This window comes from Haematobia irritans, chromosome 1 (assembly GCF_050003625.1).
Source record: "Haematobia irritans isolate KBUSLIRL chromosome 1, ASM5000362v1, whole genome shotgun sequence".
Lineage (NCBI taxonomy): Eukaryota > Metazoa > Arthropoda > Insecta > Diptera > Muscidae > Haematobia > Haematobia irritans.
Window position 1 is genome coordinate 8,525,045 of NC_134397.1, and position 23,706 is coordinate 8,548,750.

Here is a 23,706-nt window from a genome sequence, read left to right on the forward strand (position 1 = left end):
GGAAATAGTGAAAAATTACACAGTAAAATGTAAAAAAACAAAGTTTAGTTTCTCTTTATTAAAAAGTAGTCCACGAGGAGTTGACGGACACCATCAAATATAAAAGCGGGCATTAAGTTCGACTTTTACAGCTAAAACAATTTAAAAAGTTTATTTTCTTTAAAATGAATTATTGAAGAAAAATAAAAGGAATTTTAGAGCGATGGTGTTAAATGCTAGTAAAAAACTGTTCACTCCTAAATAAATTTATGTTTATATTATAAAATTATGTATGTATGTTTATACTCGACTCCACGTTCTTCTTTTGTTAGTTTTTGAATTCCTTCCAAATTTACAAGTTTTGTACGAAAACAGTTTTTTATTACAAGATTGTTATTTTTGCAATAAAAAATAATATTTTATCCAAAAATCATTCAATTTCGTTTATATCAAGCACTGTTACTGACTATAAATCTTTAATAACGCACACTTCGATGTTTCATTTAAAAAAATTAATATAGTATAAATATAAATGTGTAAATTAAAAAAAACAAAAAAAAACAAAAAAAAATGTTCGGTCGGAGCAGGGATTGAACCCACGACCCTTTGCATGCAAGGCAGACATGCTAACCACTGCTCCACGTGGCAAACAAATGTATGTTTCTGTTAAATAATGTTATGTTTGCATGGGCTCGTGGGCGCTGCAAACTATGCTATATAAATGTAACTTAAAACGATAATTATCTACTGGTGACTATAACAGCTACGTAGCCCAGTGGATAGTGTGTTGGCTTACAAACTGTATGGTCCTCGGTTCGATTCTCCGTGCAGGCGAAAGGTAAAATTTAAAAAATTTATAAAAGTGAATAATTTCTTCAACATTATTTGTATTACAGAGAAAGGTGCCAATAACTAAAAAATTTCGTGGAAGTGAAAATTACGAGTATGTTAGGGAATGAGCACAATCGTGTTTGGGAAAAATTCTTCCAAGCATATAATATTTTTGGCTCAAAATGCTTCCAAACATATAATATGTTCACATAAAACAAACATATTAATGTTTCGGCAGTATGCAATAATATATGTGCTTCCTGCAAAATATGTTTGGAACATATGTTAAAGAAGCGATTTTTTTTGAGGGTGTATGGACAAATGTTAAAAAGAAGTGACAACTGAAATGAAGAAGATTGCTAAGGACACTGTGATCTATGGCATTTTCTTCTAGGTGTTACATATTTGGTTTAAGGGGCTATAAAGAACTTCTTAAAAAAATTGATTGGGATTGCATTCAAGACACTTTGTCTGAAATTTCTATCATTAATTCCAAAAAATAGGACAAAAAATAAAATCTCACCTAAAACCTCACCTAAAACTAACTCCTATACCACCTCATACCTGGTGTAGGGTATTCAAGTATGACCGATAATATTTTGTTTGAACATACACGCCATTTCATTGTAAAAATCCATGTATCTTGTGTAGTTAGATTCAAATACAGCTTGCTTGAGCTACATGTTTATGGTTCCAATAGAATTCGTAATCAACCTAATCACTCACACACATATCTACACACACAATCACACTTTCACATTTGTGTTTCAATAGAAATTGTCTCACTGGTAGTCTCCAAGTTTTACGCCTCGTTGACCAATGTAAACAAAAAAAATGCAAAATTTATAGAAGCGTTTCTATTAGATTTGCGCGCTGGTATATCAAACGAGGAAAACAACTGGTGACTTTTTATGAGTGTTTTGTTTCGTATGCGATATTCTAAAGTCTATTTTCTATTGTCACAGTGGGGTCTTTGATAAATGTGAGATATCTGAGCCAGAGCTGAGACCATCTCAACTATGAATTTTCTACTGCTGGGAAGACATTTTCATTGAAAGAAATTGGGACGCTTTCGTCCTTAAAAATCCCCAATTTAAATTAAAATTCCTCACAAAATTTTCCAATGAATTTTCGAGCAAGTTTTTATTAATAATTTAAAAGTTGAAAAAATATTCAAACTAATGGAAATTCCCAGCAAATCTTCAAGTCTCCAAATCAAAATTTCGGTCCCACGATAAAATATCTCCAATTTGCAATGTGGATAATTCAACGACTAATTTAAAGTTGAAAAGTCAAGGTGTCAAAAAAAAATCAAATTTTGCAAATTTGAGTAAAAATAAGTCAATTTTGTGTTATGTTTTATCATTAAATGACTCATTTTTTCCATTTATGTGCCACCTTTTTCCCATGTTGGGACACTTTTTATTTAATTAATTTCTGGTATAAACAGTTTCCTATATTTTGTCCCTGTATCCATTCAAAATTACGGATTTGATCGATGCCTTAACAAAATATCGAGCTAATGTGTCCAACACTATAAATTTGAGCTCGTTTTCTTTCTCAAACCTTATCAAGCGAATATGTGACGCCTGAAAATATGCGCCACATATTCCGGAGACTCCCAAGAACTGTTAATTCCAAGGATATTCAAGCGTTTACACTTTTGAACCAATTTTTATTGTGCCATTAAATTTCGTACTTTTTCATTTTTGTGCCACCGTTTAGCTATGTTGTGCCACTTTTTAAAAAATTATTTTTTCTTGAAAACATTTTTGTAAATTTCGTTTCCGGATTCATTCAAAATTACACATTTGAGTGGTGCCTTAACATAAAGTCGAACTAATAATATAAATTTGAGTACTTTTTCCTGCTCAAATCATAGTGTTAAAGCGGACATGTGACGCCTGAAAATATGCAAACAAAAATTTCTGTGTAGGTAAATCTACTTTCAAAGATTGATTCTTGACAAAATGAATGTAAAATGATTATCGGATTTATTAGGAACTACATAATTCTATTATTTCAAAATTTTTATTCTTTTATAAAAAATACGCCACCTTTCATAGCAAAATTCGTTAAAAAAATTGAAAACAAGTATATACAGCACTAAGTTCGGCCGGGCCGAATTTTAAATACCCACCACCATGAACCAAATATTAGGGTTTCCTTTGAAATTTCTGGAGGGCTTGAGGACACTTCCCGAAGTTAAATTTAAAGATTTCACCTATGAGGACTATATCAGATTCTGGATTTATAAGAACTATTTTTGTTTGAGTTTTAGAGGAATCATTAACATCTCTTGTAAGTGTGCAAGAAAATTATAAAATAATGTCTTGATTTGAAATCTTAAATCTGTAGAAGTAAAATCTGGAAATTTTACATTGAGTTTCAAGCAATTTTCATGATCAGTGCGCCTTCTACACCCTCAAGAAGTGAAGTCGGTCTATATGGAGGCATTACCAAATTGACCGATAAAAACTTAATCCGATACACGTTTTTGTGAGCCTAAAATACCAGAATATTTACAATTTCAGGCAAATACGGACCGATACTCACCGTTTTCGGCACACCTCTTTATGACCCGAAAATACCTCTAGATTTCCAATTTCAGACAAATTGGATAAAAACTACGGTTTCTACAAGCCCAAGACCCCAAATCGGGAGGTCGTTTTATATGGGGACCATACCATAACATGGACCGATACTCAGAATTTTTGGCACACGTATTTGTGGTCCTACAATACCTCTAGATTTCCAATTTCAGGTTAATTGAATAAAAACTGCGGTTTCTATAAGCCCAAGAAGTAAAATCGGGAGATCGGTCTATATGGGGGCTATACCAAAATATGGACCGATACTCACAATTTTTGGCACACGTATTTGTGGTCCTACAATACCTCTAGATTTCCATTTTCAGGCAAATTGGATAAAAAATACGATTTCTATAATCCCAAGACCCCAAATCGGGAGGTCGGTTTATATGGGGGCTATATCAAAACCTGGACCGATATAGCCCATCTTCGAACTTGACCTGCCTGCAGACAAAAGACGAGTTTGTGCAAAATTTCAGCACGATTGCTTCATTATTGAAGACTGTAGCGTGATTACAACAGACAGACAGACAGACGGACAGACGGACATCGTTATATCGTCTTAGAATTTCTCCCTTATCAAGAATATATATACTTTAGGTTAGGTTAAAGTGGCAGCCCGATTAAGATTCAGGCTCACTTAGACTATTCAGTCCATTGTGATACCACATTAACTAAAAGTACCTATTACATAAGGGCACTTCTAGTTTTAACCGCTGAACCTTCTTGATTATTTTTCTTTGTTGAACCAACCAGATTGTTCCAAAAATATTAGCAGACTGCTCAAGTTAACGCTTTCCAGATCCGCCAGTAATCTGAAGCTATATGCTCCTAAAAGTTGCTTGCGCTTTACACAAAATGCAGGACACTCACACAAGAGGTGTTTAATTGATTCTTTTTCCTCCGCATCATGACAGCTCATACAATAGTCATTATACTTCGCGCCAATAGTTTTTGCAAAATCTCCTATCAGGCAGCGACCCGTTATAGCAGATATCAGGAGTGATACCTGACGTCTCGAGAACATTAGCATATCTAGTGTGCGGTTTAAGTTGAAATGGGGCCATATTTGCTTGGTGTCGTTACAACCCTTGCAATTCTCCCATCGAACATTTGCCATCATAACAGCCTTCTCACGCAGCATGAGCTTGCAGGTAGCTAGGGGCATACCAACAAATTCTAGTTCCCCTGGAATATGTAAGGTAGTCCCTAGCCTTGCCAACTCATCCGCTTCGCAGTTCCCCGGAATGTTCCTATGGCCAGGCACCCATATTAGGTGAATATTGTACTGCTCAGCCATCTCATTGAGAGATTTGCGGCAATCGATGGCCGTTTTCGAGTTGAGGAACACAGAGTCCAAGGATTTTATTGCAGGTTGACTGTCTGAGTATATATTAATGCCCACATTTTTTGGAACATTACTTCTCAGCCAATTCGCCACCTCTCTTATTGCTAATATTTCAGCCTGAAAAACACTACAGTGATTAGGTAATCTTTTCGCTATTTGAAGTTCCAGATCATTAGAATATACTCCGAAACCCACTTGTCCATCCAATTTGGAGCCATCAGTGTAGAAATCTATATATTCTTTATTCCCCGGGGTATGTGTGCACCACGCCTCACTGTTGGGGATTAGAGTCTCAAACTTTTTGTCGAAAAGTGGACTCGCCAAAGTGTAATCCACTACGTTAGGCACATCTGACATTATTTTGAGGACAGAACTGTGACCGTAACCATTTTCCGACCACAGCGATAGTTCGCGCAACCGCACAGCCGTTGTTGCAGCTGACTGTTTGGCCAAAATGTCTAAAGGCAATAGATGCATCATGACATTAAGGGAATTTGTTCCTGTCTTGCTGAATGCGCCTGAAATACACAAACACGCCATACGCTGAACTTTATCTAAACCAGTCGGTTTCTGAAGTGCCGGCCACCAGACTACAACACCATATAGCATTATAGGTCTAACCACTGCCGTGTATAGCCAATGCACAATTTTTGGTTTTAGTCCCCACTTTTTTCCTATTGCCTTTTTGCACGAGTACAAAGCTACAGTTGCCTTCCTCGCCCTTTCTTCAATATTAAGCTTAAAGTTCAGCTTCCTGTCCAAAATAACGCCAAGGTATTTTGCACAATCACCAAAGGGAATTTCAATACCCCCTAAGGAAATAGGCCTAACCGTGGGAGTTTTGCGATCTTTGCAGTTCATGACTAATTCTGTCTTTGCAGGATTTACCCCAAGACCATTGTCTTTCGCCCATTGTTCAGTCATCCGGAGGGCCCTCTGAATAATATCTCTGATTGTGGATGGGAATTGTCCCCTGACTGCCAGAGCTACATCATCTGCGTATGCCACCACTTTTATCCTTTCTTTTTCTAGAGTAACCAGAAGGCTATTTATAGCAACATTCCAAAGAAGAGGTGATAGAACTCCTCCTTGGGGAGTGCCTCTGTTCACATACTTTTGTATGTTTGCTTGTCCTAGTGTGGCTGAAATACGTCTCTTCATTAGCAGTTCGTCTAACAGCCTGAGTATACATGGATCAACATTCAGAGTTGTCAGTCCATTTAATATCGAGCTCGGATGGACATTATTGAACGCCCCTTCGATGTCTAGAAACGCCACGATTGTGTATTCGTTGACAGATAGTGAGCTTTCAATAAAGCTGACTAGTTCATGTAGTGCGGTCTCAGTAGACCTGCCCTTCGAGTATGCATGCTGTCGTTTCGAGAACAAACTTGAATCGATGCTAGTTCTAAGATAAATATCTATCATCCTCTCCAGAGTCTTAAGTAGGAATGAGGATAAACTGATTGGTCGGAAATCCTTCGCCCTCGAGTGAGAGGCTTTTCCCGCTTTAGGTATGAAAACGACTTTTGTTTCCCTCCACTTTCCTGGGATATATGATAAGTTGATACATCCTTTATATATCACCGACAACCAGGGGATAATTTTGTCAGTTACAACTTGTAACTCCGCCGGAGTAATTCCATCAGGTCCAGGGGATTTGAATGGTCCAAAGCTATTTAGCGCCCATCTTATTCTAGTTTCCGATACAATGTCCTCGACAGGAAACGACCGCTGAGCAACTGTGGCACCGCCAGTACATGGTTCAACCGTCTGATTTCCAGGAAAATGTGTGTCCAATAGTACCTCCAGCGTCTCCTCACTGGACGTTGTCCAATTGCCCTCCGATGTTTTAATGAAACCTGGAGCGGAGTTGGTGGATGCTAGAACCTTCCGTAGTCTGGAAGCCTCGGACGTATTCTCAATACTGCTGCAGTAAGCATTCCAAGAGTTATGCTGAGCCTTTCTCAGTTCTCGCTTGTATCCTCTCAGATTCTTCTTGTAAGCGTCCCAGTCCTCAGGGGCTCTTGTGGACTTTGCCTTGTTAAAGAGCTTCCTGCAGGATTTCCTCATATTACTTATTTCCGTAGACCACCATGGTGGTCGATGTTTCCCCCTTGGCTTTCCTCTAGGGCATGCAGCTTTCAGTGAGATGTTGAAGGCCTTAGTAATCCGCTCCACTGCGTGTTCGATATCTTGCACATTTCTCATATTTGTCTCTGTTATTTCCGGTATCATCATATTGAACGATTCCCTATACCTATTCCAGTCAGCTTTCCTAACATTTGGCGGAAATATGATCTTGGTGATATGAACATCAAATTTGAAACTGATGTAGCGATGATCTGAGAAGCTGTGTTCACTTAAAACCTGCCACTCAGATATCATTTCATTCAGTTCTTGCGAGGCCAAGGTGATGTCCAAAACCTCTTGCCTGTTTTTAGTGACAAAGGTTGGGACATCTCCCTTGTTGCAAACTACCAGATTAGTACGCAAAATAAACTCTATTAGCGACTCTCCCCTTGCATTAGTATCACTACTTCCCCATATACTATGATGTGCATTCGCATCGCATCCCATAATGAGTTTCGTCTTTGTTTTCAGTGACTCCTCCACTAAGGTCTTAACGGCATATGGAGGCATCTCCCTGTCATGTCCCATGTAGACCGAAGATACCCAATATTTGCATTTGGCTATTTCTAAACTTGCAACGACAGTGTCTGTATTGCACATTGAAGGAAGCAGAAACAAGTTGAGCTCATTTTTAGCAATTATACAGGCTCGATTTACATCATTACCAGTATACTGCAATAGTTTGAACCCCGGAGTACTTAATTCACATATTTTGTTTCTATAAACATATGGTTCTTGAATAAGAACTATGTCTATGTCCCCTTTCATCAGGAGAACTTTTAAGGCAGCACATGCAGCCTTACAATGATGAAGATTTATCTGGAGGATCCGTAGAACCATCGAGATTTTCAACAACCGTCACATCAGCCGTTTCAATCGAGTCATCAAGAATGTCCTCTTCAGAGATATCGGTGACTCTCGCAATAACCATAGGTTCAACTTTGGTGAGTTCTGAGGCAGTAGAAGCCTCCTCACGCATACGGTATCTATCCATGTCTTCAAATGTCTTGGTATCCCCCTCGACTTCGCAAGAGGATCCGCTTACTTCTGATTCAGACAGAGGCTTGTCCATTTCTGAATCCTTTAGCTGATCGTTTTTATACACCTTCATTTGGATATAATGAAAGCCATAACATACACGGCCCTGGGACTTTGCTAGATGTGGCAAAGACTGAGTGTTCAATATAAACACTGCATGCCGTCTTGGCCCATCCACTTCATCCAAACGGCCAACCTTCCAATCAGCTGTTGGAAGATCTGGACTGCATTGTTTCAGTCTATTTAAAATAGATTCAGGGTCAGGAGGGTTTGCAGGTATCCACGCATGTGCTCTTGGTCTAGCCGGTATGTCTTTCTTCTCGATTAACTCTAGAGCAGCTCCTTCCCAAACTTCACCAATTAGTATCAGAGCAGCTTTAAAACATTCTATAGACCTCTGGTCCTCAAATGCGACTAGCTTAAATCGTCCTTGATACCAACCAGCCTCTTGGTGTCGAGGATCTGGGCCGGGAAACTTTTCCAGCACCTGTGAGTAGACGCCAGACAAAGCATTCTCAATTTCCCCCCATTTTTGCTTTGGAACCATACCGTCCAATGCTCCTTTATTTATGATAGCCATCACAAGGCTGTCTTTAGCAACTGAGGCAAACGATCGTTGATCCCTTTTGGAGGATGGCAGCTCATCCGGTGATCGTTCCCTTTTTCCAGCCTCAAGAATTCCTTGAGCCCATTTTAAGGAATCGCTTTGTTTAGCCGACAACGTGCTTGGGTCGACTGATCCTAATTTCTTTAGGATAAACAAAGCATTTCTGCGTTCTTTGAATCTCTTTCGTGAGGGATTACCTCCTTTTGATGCCGTTACCTTGGAAAAGGTCCGACTTGTCAAATTGTCGCCACCTGTCGACCCGTCTACAGGTCGACTAATTGGGCCTAACTCTTGGTCATTGCCCAAATTTATAACTCCAGTCGATATCCGTCCACTGGGCCCTGAAGTTAGCAACCCAGTGGATGTCTTTGAATTTCTCTGCATGGTGGCCTAATATCCCACCACACTTGAAATTCGTAGTAGGTACTTATTACGATGATTTTATCCGCTATTAAAAAACACGTCCGTTCCGTTCGACGGTTGAAATAATCATATATACTTTATATAGTCGGAAATCGATATTTCGATGTGTTACACACGGAATGACAAACTTATTATACCCCCGTAACCATGCTATGGTGGTGGGTATAAATATAATAAAAATAAGAATATTTATGGGATTGTTTTTTATTAGTTAAATCTTAGCTCCATAATCTATATTTTCCTAAAATTATTTAAATTGAACCCATTGTTCTATCATTTATGGCATCCACCAATATCAGTTCATCACATTTTTATAGTCGTTGTTTAGGGGGTACCTTACGATAGTGTCACGTTGAATTGACCAAAAGTGTGTGTGTGTATATAAATGAGTTTTTTTTTTTTGCTAATATCTCTACTCCGGACATTCTAGCAAATGGTGGAGAAATTAAGTTAGCAAATGACTTGTAGAATAAGCTTTGGTCTTGTTGTTGTTCTGTAACTATGAGCGGAAGTAACTAAAACTACAGCTACGACATCGACAACGCCATACAGCCAACCAGCCAGCCAGTGACAATAACAAATGATAATCAAGTATAATTTATTTCGAATTGAGATCGACCATGTATCCATTAGATACATAAGCGAACATTGAGTTTGAGGTTCTAGGCATTGTAGCTTTAGCAGTTTTATTTTTTGCCTTTTGTTGGGTGGTAATCTTTTTTTTCTCTGTTGCGATATATTCGTATGCTTATAGTTGAATTGCTTGCTTTATACCGTGTAATGATGGCGGCAGTATCGAATGGATGGAAAGAAATTAGACTTAATTTACCGCCTACCACTCCCCCAATCATAAATTACTATCCTCTAATACATACAAATACACTCTTATAACTACACTTGGTGTCCGTCCATATGCTCGGGCCATTTTTATATTCAGAAATATGTGCTCACAAGCTATTGGAACACTTGTTGGTTTTTTTTTAATTCTGGTGACCAACGACATATTAACCGGATGCAGGAAAGTCTGCATTGAAAGACTCAATAGACCAGCAAGTGGCTATTGCTCTGTTGATAATGTTGTTGAGGATGGTTGGATTTTTGTTTACCAACAACCATAACAACAGGTATTACAATGTTCCATGCGATGCCATGGCATGATGAATAAAGCGATGTTGTTTGCTTGATAAGCGTCTATTGAATTTCATTCAGCCGTAATCTTTATACTCATATGATTTTTTATGTTATTGTATGGTGATTAAAAGAACTTGGTGGCTTAGCCTAGCTTGGAAATTGTAACTCCCTCACCATAAAATGTACTTGGAAAAGATATGTATGCCTGAAATATATGTCATTAAGAAAATATAATCCATTTAAAAAAAATTTTAAAACCGAGTCATTTAATACATAGATCCAAAACGCGGATTTATGGATTAAACGATTAAATGAAAAAACTTCGTCGGTTTGTTAAAATAAAATCCAAGTCAAACTTACAATTGGACTAATCGACTTCTGATGTATCTAATCTGATATCTTTTGGTAGCCTTCGTTTATTACTAATAGACTTTGGTGGTTTTCAATTTAGGTTCTAATCGATCTATCATCTGAATTTTACAAACTTTAAAAAATCGTATACGAGTTTTCTCATATTTTAAAAAGTCAATTTCAACTTTTGATGTAGGAGGTCCTTGTCATTGAGCTAAATATGGAATCGTGCAAAGGGAGCCAAAGTTTCGACCGAACACCGAAAAGTTTCCCAGCGGTGGATTATTCCCTCTCAGTAATGCTGGTGGCATTTCTGAGTGTTTCAAAGCTTCTGTAAGTGGTTACCACAATGTGGGACGTCGCATGGATTCGGCTATAAAAAGTAGGCCCTTTGTCATTGAGCTTAACATGGAATCGGGCAGCACTCAGTGATAAGAGAGAAGTTCACCACTGTCTACTCACAATGGACTGAGTAATCTAAGTGAGCCTTAAATATCGGCCTGACAATATAACTAACCTAACCTAACTTTTGATATGTTTGCTAATCAACTTATTAGCTAGGTCAAATTTCAAATTTTAAAAAGTAAAAATAGCTTTTGGTAAACTTTAGAAATGATCAAAAAAACAAGTATATACGGCCGTAAGTTCGGCCAGGCGGAAGCTTATGTACCCTCCACCATGAATTGCGTAGAAACTTCTACTGAAGCCGATGGCAAGGTATCTTAAAACTTCCTAATACCGTAATATATACCACATAGTCCATACGTGGTATATATTAAACTAGAAAAGGCCTATTAAATGCGTATATAATTAAGTTTAAAGTTTCTATAGAAATAAAATTTTGACAAAATAAAATTTTTACAACATTTTCTATAGAAGTAAAATTTGGAAAAAAATTTTATAGAAATAAATTTTCTATAGAAATAACATTTTGATAAAATTTCTATAGAAATAAAATTTTGGGAAAATTTTCTATAGAAAAAAAATTTTGACAAAATTTTCTATACAAATAAAATGTTGACAACATTTTCTATAGAAGTAAAATTTTAACAAAATTTTCTATAGAAATAAAATTTTGACAAAATTTTCTATAGAAATAAAATTTTGACAAAATTTTGTATAGAAATAACATTTTGACAATGTTTTCTATAAAAATAAAATTTTGGTAGATTATTTTTGGCAACCATGATTATGAACCGATATGGACCAATTTTTGTGTGATTGGGGATCGGCTATATATAACTATAGACCTATATGGACCAATTTTGGCATGGTTATTAGCGGCCTTATACTAACACCACGTTGCAAATTTCAACCGGATCGGATGAATTTTGCTCCTCCAAGAGGCTCCGGAGATCAAATCTGGGGAACGGTTTATATGGGGGCTATATATAATTATGGACATATGTGGACCAATTTTTGCATGGTTGTTAGAGACCACATACTAACACCATGTACCAAATTTCAGCCGGATCGGATGCAATGTGCTTCTCTTAGAGCAATCGCAAGTTAAATTTGGGGGTCCGTTTATATGGGGACTATACGTTAAAGTGGACCGATATGGACCAATTTTTGCATGGTTGTTAGAGATCATATACTTACACCATGTACCAAATTTCAGCCTGATCGGATGAAATTTGCTTCTTTTAGAGCAATCGCAAGCCAAATTTGGGGGTCCGTTTATATGGGGACTATACGTTAAAGTGGACCGATATGGACCAATTTTTGCATGGTTGTTAGAGATCATATACTAACACCATGTACCAAATTTCAGCCGGATCGGATGAAATTTGCTTCTCTTAGAGCAATCGCAAGCCAAATTTGGGGGTCCGTTTATATGGGGGCTATACGTAAAAGTGGACCGATATGGCCCAGTTGCAATACCATCTGACCTACATCAATAACAACTACTTGTGCCAAGTTTCAAGTCGATAGCTTGTTTCGTTCGGAAGTTAGCGTTATTTCAACAGACGGACGGACGGACGGACATGCTCAGATCGACTCAGAATTTCACCACGACCCAGAATATATACTTTATGGGGTTTTAGAGCAATATTTCGATGTGTTACAAACGGAATGACAAAGTTAATATACCCCCATCCTATGGTGGAGGGTATAAAAATGAAATGATTTGATTGAATCCACGCCGGATTTGAGCTAAAGCCATTTGGGTTCCAAAAAGTTCAAGAGGTGACTGTTGCACAAGAAAAGATAGAAACTCGTCAGATACAGAATTTAATTTTCTACGTTGAGAAGTCATTCCAAATTGAACTTCATTTATACTGAACAATAGCCTCGAAAATCTGGAGCATTTGGACAGAAAGATAGTCACTAAAAACTACCAAATTGTCGGTCATCTCGCGACGACACTTCACCGGGAATGGGTAAAAATATATAAATTTTCCTGCAGCGTGTGATGTCTTTGTCTGCCGCTTGAAGGCCATAATACGTGCTAATTTGAATAAATCTAAACTGATTCTAAAATATAATGTTATTTTCGAAATATTTTGATCTAAACAAAGGTGTATTACATATCAGCTACACTGCACACATATATCACACAGTAATCTGTGATAGGAAAAATTTTCTCACAACAATGAAGGAAGACCGATTCTATTTCCATACCAGTATCGCAGTTGAGAAGGACATATGTGACATCCTTTTAGGGATATTTTCAGCCGTCATGATAAAAATTGCTGGTTGTGATTTTCAAGCTAAATATTAAAGAATAATAAATTTCTACTTGAAGTCTTTAACGAAAAATTTTCTTTCGAAATGAACATAGAGTCTAACCCCCATATTCATAAAAGTTAAAGTGAACTTTAATCTTACTATTACCATATGAATTCCTTCCATAAACTGTCAGTAAATTATTATGAATATGGGCATAAAGCTTTTGATGATTGGCATACAATATAATAAGCTACAAAAACCAAATATTAGGAACACACAGAGAAAGAATATGGTCACCTCAAACATGTTTCAAGATCAAGGAATGAAGCTGCCGAGTCGTGCCGCCGATTTCAGTCGCCGCCGGCCATGTTTTGCCAGTCGACGCCGCCGCCGAATATGTCGGCTCATCTCGACTCAAATTTAGCCGCCAATTAATCAAGAAGATTAGTTTAAATCAAATAACTTTATTAATAATTGTAGTAATTTTAGTCAAAATTTTGAGCCTTTCACCCCCAATCAATCTATTTCAAAGTGTTATAATAATTTTGCAAAAATTTACATCAGAAAATTTGAATGAAATGTAAATTTTATTGTAAGATTGGTTGTACAACTAATCTCATTACCGTTCGAATAACTTCAAATTGATTTTATAATGGATAATTGTCCGCCGCCGAAGAGACTTTTTTATATCGGCTTAGCCGTCAAGCCGCCGCCGCCGGATGCAAAAATTTAATGTCAGCCGCCGCCGACAAAAATGGGTCGGCTTCATTCTCTGTTCAAAATCGTAATGTTACTTCTTCAAGGGGGACATGGAATATTCCATGCAATAGTGTTATTTTCTCGTCAAATCTTAGATAGATAATTTCTTGTGAGATAATAGCATGGTAAACATTTCCCCTTGAAAAAGGAATTATGTTCGTGAAGCAGGTTTGAGATGAGCATATTCTTTCTCCTTGTGCAGATATCAGTTATATGTAAATTTAAAGATATAATAATGCAAACATGGCAACACTTCGTGTTAGTTAACCTTTAATTGTTCAAAATTAAGGAAAAATATAAATTTATAGTTTTAATCGAAGTTCTACAGAATACACCATACATAAAATCCTAACCTACTAATTTTTTTCTTAACCCCATTAGGGCCAAGTACTCATTCTCAGGTTATTTTTTTTTATCAAGCTTAGTTTCTTTTAGCAAGCAACTTTTTTGTTTATTCAGTACATTTTCTATGAACATCCAAAAACTCTGTGAAAACTTACTTTCAAAAACAGAAGATGAAATTAATTAAAACATGTTAACAACTTTATTCAATTTTCTCTTTCTCTCTCTCAATATTAAGAATATTCTCGGGTTGCTTAACATCCTCCTTTAAAAGAAGGTTTCTATTAAAAATAAACTTTTTTCCTGACAAGGATTGTAATGACTTTTAGAAAAAGAAACAACAAAATTTGCAGCATAAGGAAAAGCAAAAAACTTTAACATACAACACTTAACAAGCTTCCTTAAAGTTAGAGCATCTATATGTTTCTTATGAAAACACACATACTTGGTCATTCACTTATGCTCAGAGGAATAAGAGAGAAAACAAAATACGAAATCACCTACACTAACCCCACACTCATTCTTAGTTCCTGAGAATGCAATATCTACAACTTGAAGAAAATTAACTAGAAAAGTAGATGCAAACAAAAAAAAACTTGTTTCATAAACTTCTTTCTCTTCATATCACTCTCCTCCACCGTTAAAATGCAATCGTGCATTTAAAGCTAAATACAAGTCCTTGTTATGTGTGTGTGAGAGAGAGAAAGACCAGATTGGCCCTGGCAGTTTGCCTAAGTTATTCACAAGAAAGCAAAAACAACATACATAATTTTATTTTGGTTGGTTAGAGAGTGGGGAGAGATGGTGAATATTGCATGAAGTGCAAGAATGTTTATGATGGAGGTCTCTTGAGTACACTGTATTAACGTCTACTATATGAGCCTGTAAGTCAACTTTAATTTGCATTTTTTCACAAGTGGCCTTAGGTGCACTTACTTAAAGAACCAACAACATAAAGAGAGTAATATACTATGATGTATTTACAAAAACAAAACATCACACATATATATGAGAACAAATGGTTACACATATATGTGGCAGTATTAGGGTGGAGCGAAACAAAAATTATCAAAGCAAATGCAATATTCCATCCACGGCGAGAAATTAGTGCAAGATTAAGGAAAGGAAAATATAATGTGATTACGTGGAGGTAATTTTGGTTATGCTCATTAGGCACCGTGTGGACAAAAGCTAAGACTTGTCGGCGATAGGTAAAAAATCGATAACTATATAATCGATCACATTAATAAGATGCACTATCGATTATGTCCTCGACCATAAATTATGGTGTAGCCAATATCGGGTATATGTCTCGAAAAGTTGGACACAGAACTGAACAAAATATTGGCCTTATATGAAAGATTATGCTACCTACATTTTAGATCATGCAATTTACTAAATATTAAGGAAAAATTTCTTTCAAATTAGGAATTATAATTAAAAGTCAGTTTATAATCTTTGATTTAAAAATTTAGGATACGAATCTTTGAAATCTGCGTCACTCCGTTAAAATCATATGTCTTTGAAGTAAGGCAAATTTTGTTTAATGTAAAGAAAGGCAGTTTTGATTTGAAGAAATAAGCTTTAAAGTAACTGAGAAAGTGAAAGCTTCAGATATAGACTAATATTTATTTTGGCGATTTTGCGTCTCATAATTTTTTATACCCTGCTCCACACTGTGGAACAGGGTATTATAAGTTAGAGCATATGTTTGCAACACCAAGAAGGAGACGAGATAGACACATGGTGTCTTTGGCAAAAATGCTAAGGGTGGGCTCCTGAGTCGATATAGCGATGTCCGTCTGTCCGTCTGTCCATCTGTCCGTGAACACATTTTTGTAATCAAAGTCTAGGTCGCAGTTTTAGTCCAATCGACTTCAAATTTGGCACAAATATGTGTTTTGGCTCAGAATAGATCCCTATTGATTTTGGAAGAAATCGGTTCAGATTTAGATATAGCTCCCATATATATATTTCGCCCGATATGGACTTATATGGCCCAAGAAGCCAGAGTTTTAACCTAATTTACTTACAATTTTGCACAAGAAGAACAATTAAGACTATAGTCAAGTGTGCCAAGTCTTATTGAAATCGGTTCAGATTTAGATATAGCTCCCATATATATCTTTCGCCCGATATGGACTAATACGGTCCCAGAAGCCAGAGTTTTACCCCGATTTGGTTGAAATTTTGCACAGGGAGTAGAATTAGCATTGTTGCTATGCATGCCAAATTTGGTTGAAATCGATTCAGATTTAGATATAGCTCCCATATATAGCTTTCGCCCGATTTACACTCATATGACCACAGAGGCTAATTTTTTGCTCCGATTTAGTTGAAATTTTGCACACAGAGTAAAATTAGCATTGTTGCTATGCGTGCAAAATTTGGTTGAAATCGGTTCAGATTTAGATATAGCTCCAATATATAGCTTTCGGCCGATTTACACTCATATGACAGAGACCAATTTTTTGGTGCGATTTAGATGAAATTTTGCACAGGGAGCAGAATTAGCATTGTAGCTATGCGTGCTAAATTTGGTTGAAATCGATTCAGATTTAGATATAGCTCCCATATATAGATTTCGCCCGATTTACACTCGTATGACCACAGATGCCAATTTTTAACTCCGATTTAGTTGAAATTTTGCACAGGGAGTAGAATTAGCATTGTTGCTATGCGTGCCAAATTTGGTTGAAATCGGTTCAGATTTAGATATAGCTCCCATATATGTGTTTTTCTGATTTCGACAAAAATGGTCAAAATACCAACATTTTCCTTGTAAAATCGCCACTGCTTAGTCGAAAAGTTGTAAAAATGACTCTAATTTTCCTAAACTTCTAATACATACGTATCGAGCGATAAATCATAAATAAACTTTTGCGAAGTTTCCTTAAAATTGCTTCAGATTTAAACGTTTCCCATATTTTTTTACTAACATTGTGTTCCACCCTAGTGCATAAGCCGACTTAAATTTTGAGTCTATAGATTTTGTAGAAGTCTATCAAATTCTTCCAGATCGAGTGATATTTAAATGTATGTATTTGGGACAAACCTTTATATATAGCCCCCAACACATTTGACGGATGTGATATGGTATCGAAAATTTAGATCTACAAAGTGGTGCAGGGTATAATATAGTCGGCCCCGCCCGACTTTAGACTTTCGTTACTGGTTTCTAATAAAGAAAATGTATATCAAAACAAAATAATAAAAATTCGATAAATGAAATCTGTTGCTCAATTTTAATTTTATAGAGCCTAGATTTAAGGCTAGATAACTCCCTAAAACATGACCTTAATTTAATGAAGCAGCATCTTTGGCTCAGACTCAATACAAAAATCGTTAAAGGAAGGACAAAATTTGTATATCAAAATTTTTTAATTGTACGGATGAACTGATGAACGGCGTCTTAAAATGCTGATCCATCAAATTGAGAATTATAGCAGAAATCATGAATTGGTATCTTCTACTTATTAAAATACTCCCATAGGGGGGACAATCTAGCGGTTTTTGATGAAACAATTATAGCAACGCCAATCATAAAATATCGGACTGTAACTATATCTAACCTCACCTAATATTATTATGATATTTGATTTCTCCAATATTAAGTTATTATTAATTATTAATTTATATTTGTTTTGGAAAAATATTATATTTTGTCCGTCTGTCCGACCGTTTGTCTCTTCAACTATTTGTAGCTCATAAAATTAACATTTGTTTTAATCCACTCTATTACTCATGTTTCCTTTCTTCTTATTTTTTTTTTTAATATATATATTTATATATACTTATAAGCAACATTATTTTCTCCCCCTAAGTCATGGTCCATAGTCCATGTTAATTCTTAATATGAGTTAATAGAAACTTACTACATACAACAACAAACCAGCAAAGTAGCAATCCAAGTGCATTAAAGAGTTGTAAGGATAACCAAACACACTTGGCCGCTTTACAGCAACAAATAACATAACACTTTTTTTGTGTTCAAGGATATTTCAAAGGACTTCTCTTCCTTTAATTTACCAACTATGTGGCAAAAAGAAAGGATTATGGATTTTTTTTTTTAGATTTTTCGCTTTGCAAATTTCTTTTCACATGTAAAATAACATAATATTTAGTTGGAATTATGGAAAAATAAAATTAAAATTTTAGCAACAATAGAAGGATATTGGTTTTTTGATCAATTACATGAAAAACTGATATTTGCCTAAATTATTAGGTTTAATTATCGATCGTTAGAAAATTCTTCGATTTCTAGAATTAAAAAAAAAAAAATCCTTTACACATAGTTTGTAAAACAAATAAAATGTGAATATGTAAGCGATGTTAAATGGATATTAAAAAAACACTCAATTTCATATAAAAATTTTCTATTCTATTCTAAAGAAAAATACGAGTTTTCTCCAATGCAACAAACTTTCTCAACATACCTCCACATTTTCATATCCTAGTATAATCATAACCTACAGCATCCTTCTTATCCTTCTAATGTATATTTTTTTGTGCCAACATAATAAAGAAAACAAAAATAACTATACCAACAATAGAGGTAATATCCCTACCCCATAAAAATCTCTTCGAGGCCAAACACTTGCTTGCTCATGGGAAAATAATGCTTAAGACTTGTTTCCTTGCATTTTTGTCATTTAAGCTGAAAATAATTACAACTACTTGTAGTCCTTATTTTCTCTTGTACGCTGTTTGTTTTCTTGTTGTTTTTTTCTTCTTCTCTCAGTTTGTGTTGCCATCCTTCATGTTGGGTGTTTTTTTACGTCCCTATTCTATGCCTTGTTTTCGGGGAAAGGGTATATTCTGCATACTTTGTTGGCAATACTTGTAGAAATTTCCGTTTCCTTTAACATATGAGACGAGCAGCAGAAAAAGAAGCAATAACAACAACACAAATTCTCAAAGTACACATAAATATATGAGAAGACATACACAAACACCCTCATACGGCCTACTATTGCATTTCAATGAAAATCTTGTAGTTTTTTTTATTGTGATAGTGTAGTGGAAGAACACCCGAAAATTTATGAGGATTGAAAAGAAATATTTAGTTTGTACAGAAATGGCCGGAAACATTATTTTCATGAAATGCAAAATAATAAAAAAAACAAAATATGTGAAAAATTAAAAAAAAAAAAATGAAATTAAAAAAAAAAAATTTAAAAAAATATACATTTATTTGTCCAAAATTTTGTTTTGGTAAAATATTGTTTGCTGTCGTATGGGAACAGTTTAACTAAATTTTTATGGAACCATTCGTGTGGTTTGAAAAAAAAAAGTGAACAAAAAATAAAACAAAAAATAAAAACTAAAAAAATATTAAAATAAAAAAAAAATCTGTTGTCTCAAATTTTGTTTTGGCCAAGTATTTGTTGCTGTAATATAGGAGCAGGTTGACAAAAGATTTTTTATGGACACATTCGTTAAAAAAAGTTAAAATCATAAAAATTAAAAAAAAAGAAAACAAATAGGAAAACTAGAAAAATATTAAAATCAAAAAAATCGTTTTGTTTTGTTATTGTTGGTTTTATTCTTTAATCATTGTTGTTGTTTCTGATTTCAGCTAAAAACCATGCAGTCAATACAAGTGTAGCTTAACCAACGGAGGAAAAAAATGTTTGTCAAATTTATTTGGGCAAAGCCCTATAGACTGCAATATGGTTGGATGGATGCACGTTGCGGAATTACCACATTCCTCATCAGCATCCTCTACTTGCAGCAAAACTATCAATCAATTATCAGAATAAATTCAGGCAGTTCATTAAACCCAACAATGAATCACACTTGAAGCTTCCGAGGTTTTACATGATAGCCGGCTTATGCCGAAATAAATTCGTACAAACATATCTCTTTTCCTTTGCCACCGTCAAATCATAGATTTGATTGCAGTTGGCTGGGTTTATTTTGAGCGTGCTTCCTCTGTTTTCATATATTTTTTTCATTACAAATTTTGTTTTGGCCGAATATTTTTTGCTATAATAATTTTTATGGACACATTCTGTTTTTTTTTTTAATTTTCAAAGGTAGCTTTTTGCGTTCTTTTTGTGTTTTTGTGTTTTTTTTTATTTTCAATTGACATTTTTACACGAGTGTATTACCAGCTTACTATGTACCATAAAACTTAGTCATAAACATTTATGAACTTTTCCTACATCTCTTAGGTTCTTGCAAATGTTCGCAAAATTTTCTTTTTTTTTCCTCTTCAAAACAACTTCTGCTCCTCTGTATTTCCTCTTTATTTGCTTGGATGGGTGTTTTGTATATGCCATAAGGATTTGTGCTTAGGAGAAGTTTTGAGATTTTTAATATCTAAGAATTATGTAAGATTTCTAGAGGAATGGGGATTTCATTTAAAATGAACATGAAGCTGCTAGAGATAGGGACACAAGGCCTAATAAAGATGACGAGAAAAAAGTCACTTTCTTCAAGTGGCCATATTAAAGGGAATATTTTCAATACAAGCAAAATTGTATTATTTTTTGGCAAAGTTTTTTTTATATATGAGAAAAATCTGAAGAGTTTATTAAATGGTTTGTTCCTGCTTTTTAATGGCATTTTTGTCTTTTTGTCGGGATCTAAAATGTCACTACAATATATATTGCTAATATATAAATTATTTTATATATATTTATTCCTTTATATATAAGATCATGACTCTATGATTCTTATAGGTTTTTTACTTGATATTTCTAAATTTATTTTAATACTAAAGAGAGTCTAAGATTTTCTCTAATTTTTTAATCTTTTGGGGTTAAATTTAATGGATTTTTTTTTTATTAAATTCTCTTTGCAATCTATCAATAATTTTAATCTCCCCTAATATTTCTTATGAAATAAATAGCGGTTTTTAGATTTAATATATACTTTTAATTTCTTTTTTTAATTTTCGTTTTCTACTTACCAAAATTTAAGCGGCTTTCTCATTGGATAACTTCTCGTTATGGTGTAACCTGCAATGAAATTTGTTTGTAAAAGAGAGAAGTACCAAAACATGGTGATTAGTATTGTTTGTTTAAAATTTGTAATTTTGCTTAATACTAATAAAGGAAAACTAAACAATTCTAAGTGAAACCATAAGGAAATTTAATAAAAAAAAAACATAATCCAAAAAAAACATTATGAAATATGATTATTATGTGTTTATCAGTGTATAGTGTCAAACTCTCAGAACGCCCCTAATTTAAGTTTTTTTACTAATCTTTTCTGTAACATGAAATCTATTTTACTATAAGAAGTGAAACTAATGAGAAGAATATTACAAAAGAATTTATACACGCCTCTTAATAATAAACCAGATGGTCTATGTACATTTTTTTACCAGCCTAAAAATAGGCAACGGTTTTTTGTATATTAGATTTTCTTACTTTGAAATAAAAGAAAGGCCAGTATTTAATATCTTGTAACAAAAATAAACGAATGCTTTGAAAAGCAAAACTGTCGTGGGTTGTAAAGTGGTAAAAAACAGAATACGGTAGAAAGTTTAGATTAAACCTTTTTAATTTCGTTAGAATCCGTCCCTTTTCAAAGAACAAACACAAATTGAAATATATTGAACTTCAGAAAAAAAAAATTATGACCTACATTTTGCAAAGAGTAAACAACACGACTACAAAGGCTAGATTCCCTCAGAAGCACCTATGTCAAGATATCCTTTTTTAGCCCCAGATCATGAATTGGCTTCGGTTTATAGGTACATTTATGAGTCAAGATCTGTGGTCTTTATATTCTAAAAAACAAATAAATTGGAAATCAAGAAGATTGAGAAGTTAAATTTAGATATCAATTAAAATATATAATAATAAATAAAATTATATTCAAAAAATTATGAGTTGAAAAGAACACTGGATTCAAAATTTTATAGAATTTATAATATTCTAGATAGAAGCCAATATGGGTTTCTTATCTAAAAATGGCGTAATTAGATCGCCAAAAGATGTTCCAGAAGCAAAGTCAAACTATCGATTTATATGGAGATAAGCCCTAAATTGTTATATACATCTTCATGAATTAGGATCAAAACATCGTAGATTTTTTCCCTGAGACTTCAGCCTCTCAAAAGTCAATAGAACTAAGAGGATAAAATCTTCCTAATCTAAGAGTTTCTATAATAATCCCAAAATCTATTTTCTGACGGTTAAAGTTAAGCAAAATACGCTTGTTTTACAGTTACTTTGTACTCATTACCTTCAATACAAGAACACCTGACATTGATTTAAAATCGATTTTTAATTAAAATACAGCTAAAATATGAATAATTTCTAAAATGAACTTATTAGGAATAAATTCTAACTTCATCTGGTACTGGTTCATTAAAGTACGAATAATTTTCCAATCAATATCATTAGGAATAGAAAAATTTTAAGACAAAACGAAATTCCATCGCTTCTGTGAGATTCCCCATTCAGAGGTATATTGCCTGTTAAAATGTTCATAATAGTGGTTTGTGTAGATCGTGTTATTTAATTGGAATTTAAATAAAAACTATAAAAAAATCAATAATTTTTCAATTAATTCTTTTTTTTTTTGTCACAGAGTATCTGACAATTTAATTATTTTTCAAAATCTTTTAATGAAAATGTTTATATTTTTCAGTTCTTTTTAGTCTTTTACAGTTTTTCTTTTTTTTTTTAATGAATTTTCATATTTTTGTTTTTATGTTTTGTGATTTTTTATTTCACCAATACCATTTTTCGATATTTTACCCTTAAACATTTTTTGAATCGTATATGGTTCTTTCTCTAAAAGTCGAAGTTATCGTCTTTGAACATCTCCTGGGCAACTACTTGAGAGTAGATGCCCGCTGTAGTGGATATAGAAGAAGAACTATAAGCGCCGCATTCTTCTTCATCTTAGACTGGAGCTGCTTAAACTGTTGGGCCACCATGACAGTGGCAAATATACTACACCAACATGGCCCAGTATATGGAGGGCAGTATCATCTTTATTAGTACTGCTGGTTCTCTTGTGTAAACCTTAGGTTATTCACACATGCACTCATCGTTTACTTAGTCTTATTGGCCCCGCAACACTACACACCATTGGAGCCTATTCTCAGGCTTGTATTTTCTCTTTTTTTATTTGATGTTTGCTCCCTCCATCTCTTTCATTATAGTTGGGTTTACTCTCTTCGACCATTGATGTTTCACACATCACATCAGTAAAAAGCACAACATAAAATAAAACAAAAACAAAGAGGATTCCGCAAAAAATGCATATAACAATACAAACAAATTCTCATAATGTTATATCCTCTTTTTTCTGTCTTTATTTTTTTCCCCATTTGTTTGTTTTCATTGGCAATGCGTAGGTGCTGGCTGTATTGTATTGATGGTAATGGCTGTAGAGTGGTAGTTGTACTACGACTAGCCTTCTTCGCTCATATTAGCATTGAGAGCATAACAGTGAATATGAGATGGAGGGGAGTAGAGAATGTAAAGGTGTTGTTGTGTGTGCTATGGTTGTGGCATAGAGTAAGCACATGTATG

At 34.6% G+C, this 23,706-nt stretch overlaps 1 protein-coding gene across 2 annotated transcripts in view; it reads right to left on the reverse strand.

Moving 5' to 3' along the window:
- Nucleotides 1–21,173, reverse strand: part of LOC142220175 (homeobox protein prospero-like) — a 163,977-nt gene extending 142,804 nt beyond the window's left edge. For both annotated transcript variants that reach the window (XM_075289162.1, XM_075289160.1), the window contains exon 1: nucleotides 21,123–21,173. The gene's annotated coding sequence lies outside the window, so the exon portion shown is untranslated. The remainder of the gene's footprint in view (nucleotides 1–21,122) is intronic.
- Nucleotides 21,174–23,706: the final 2,533 nt, after the last annotated feature.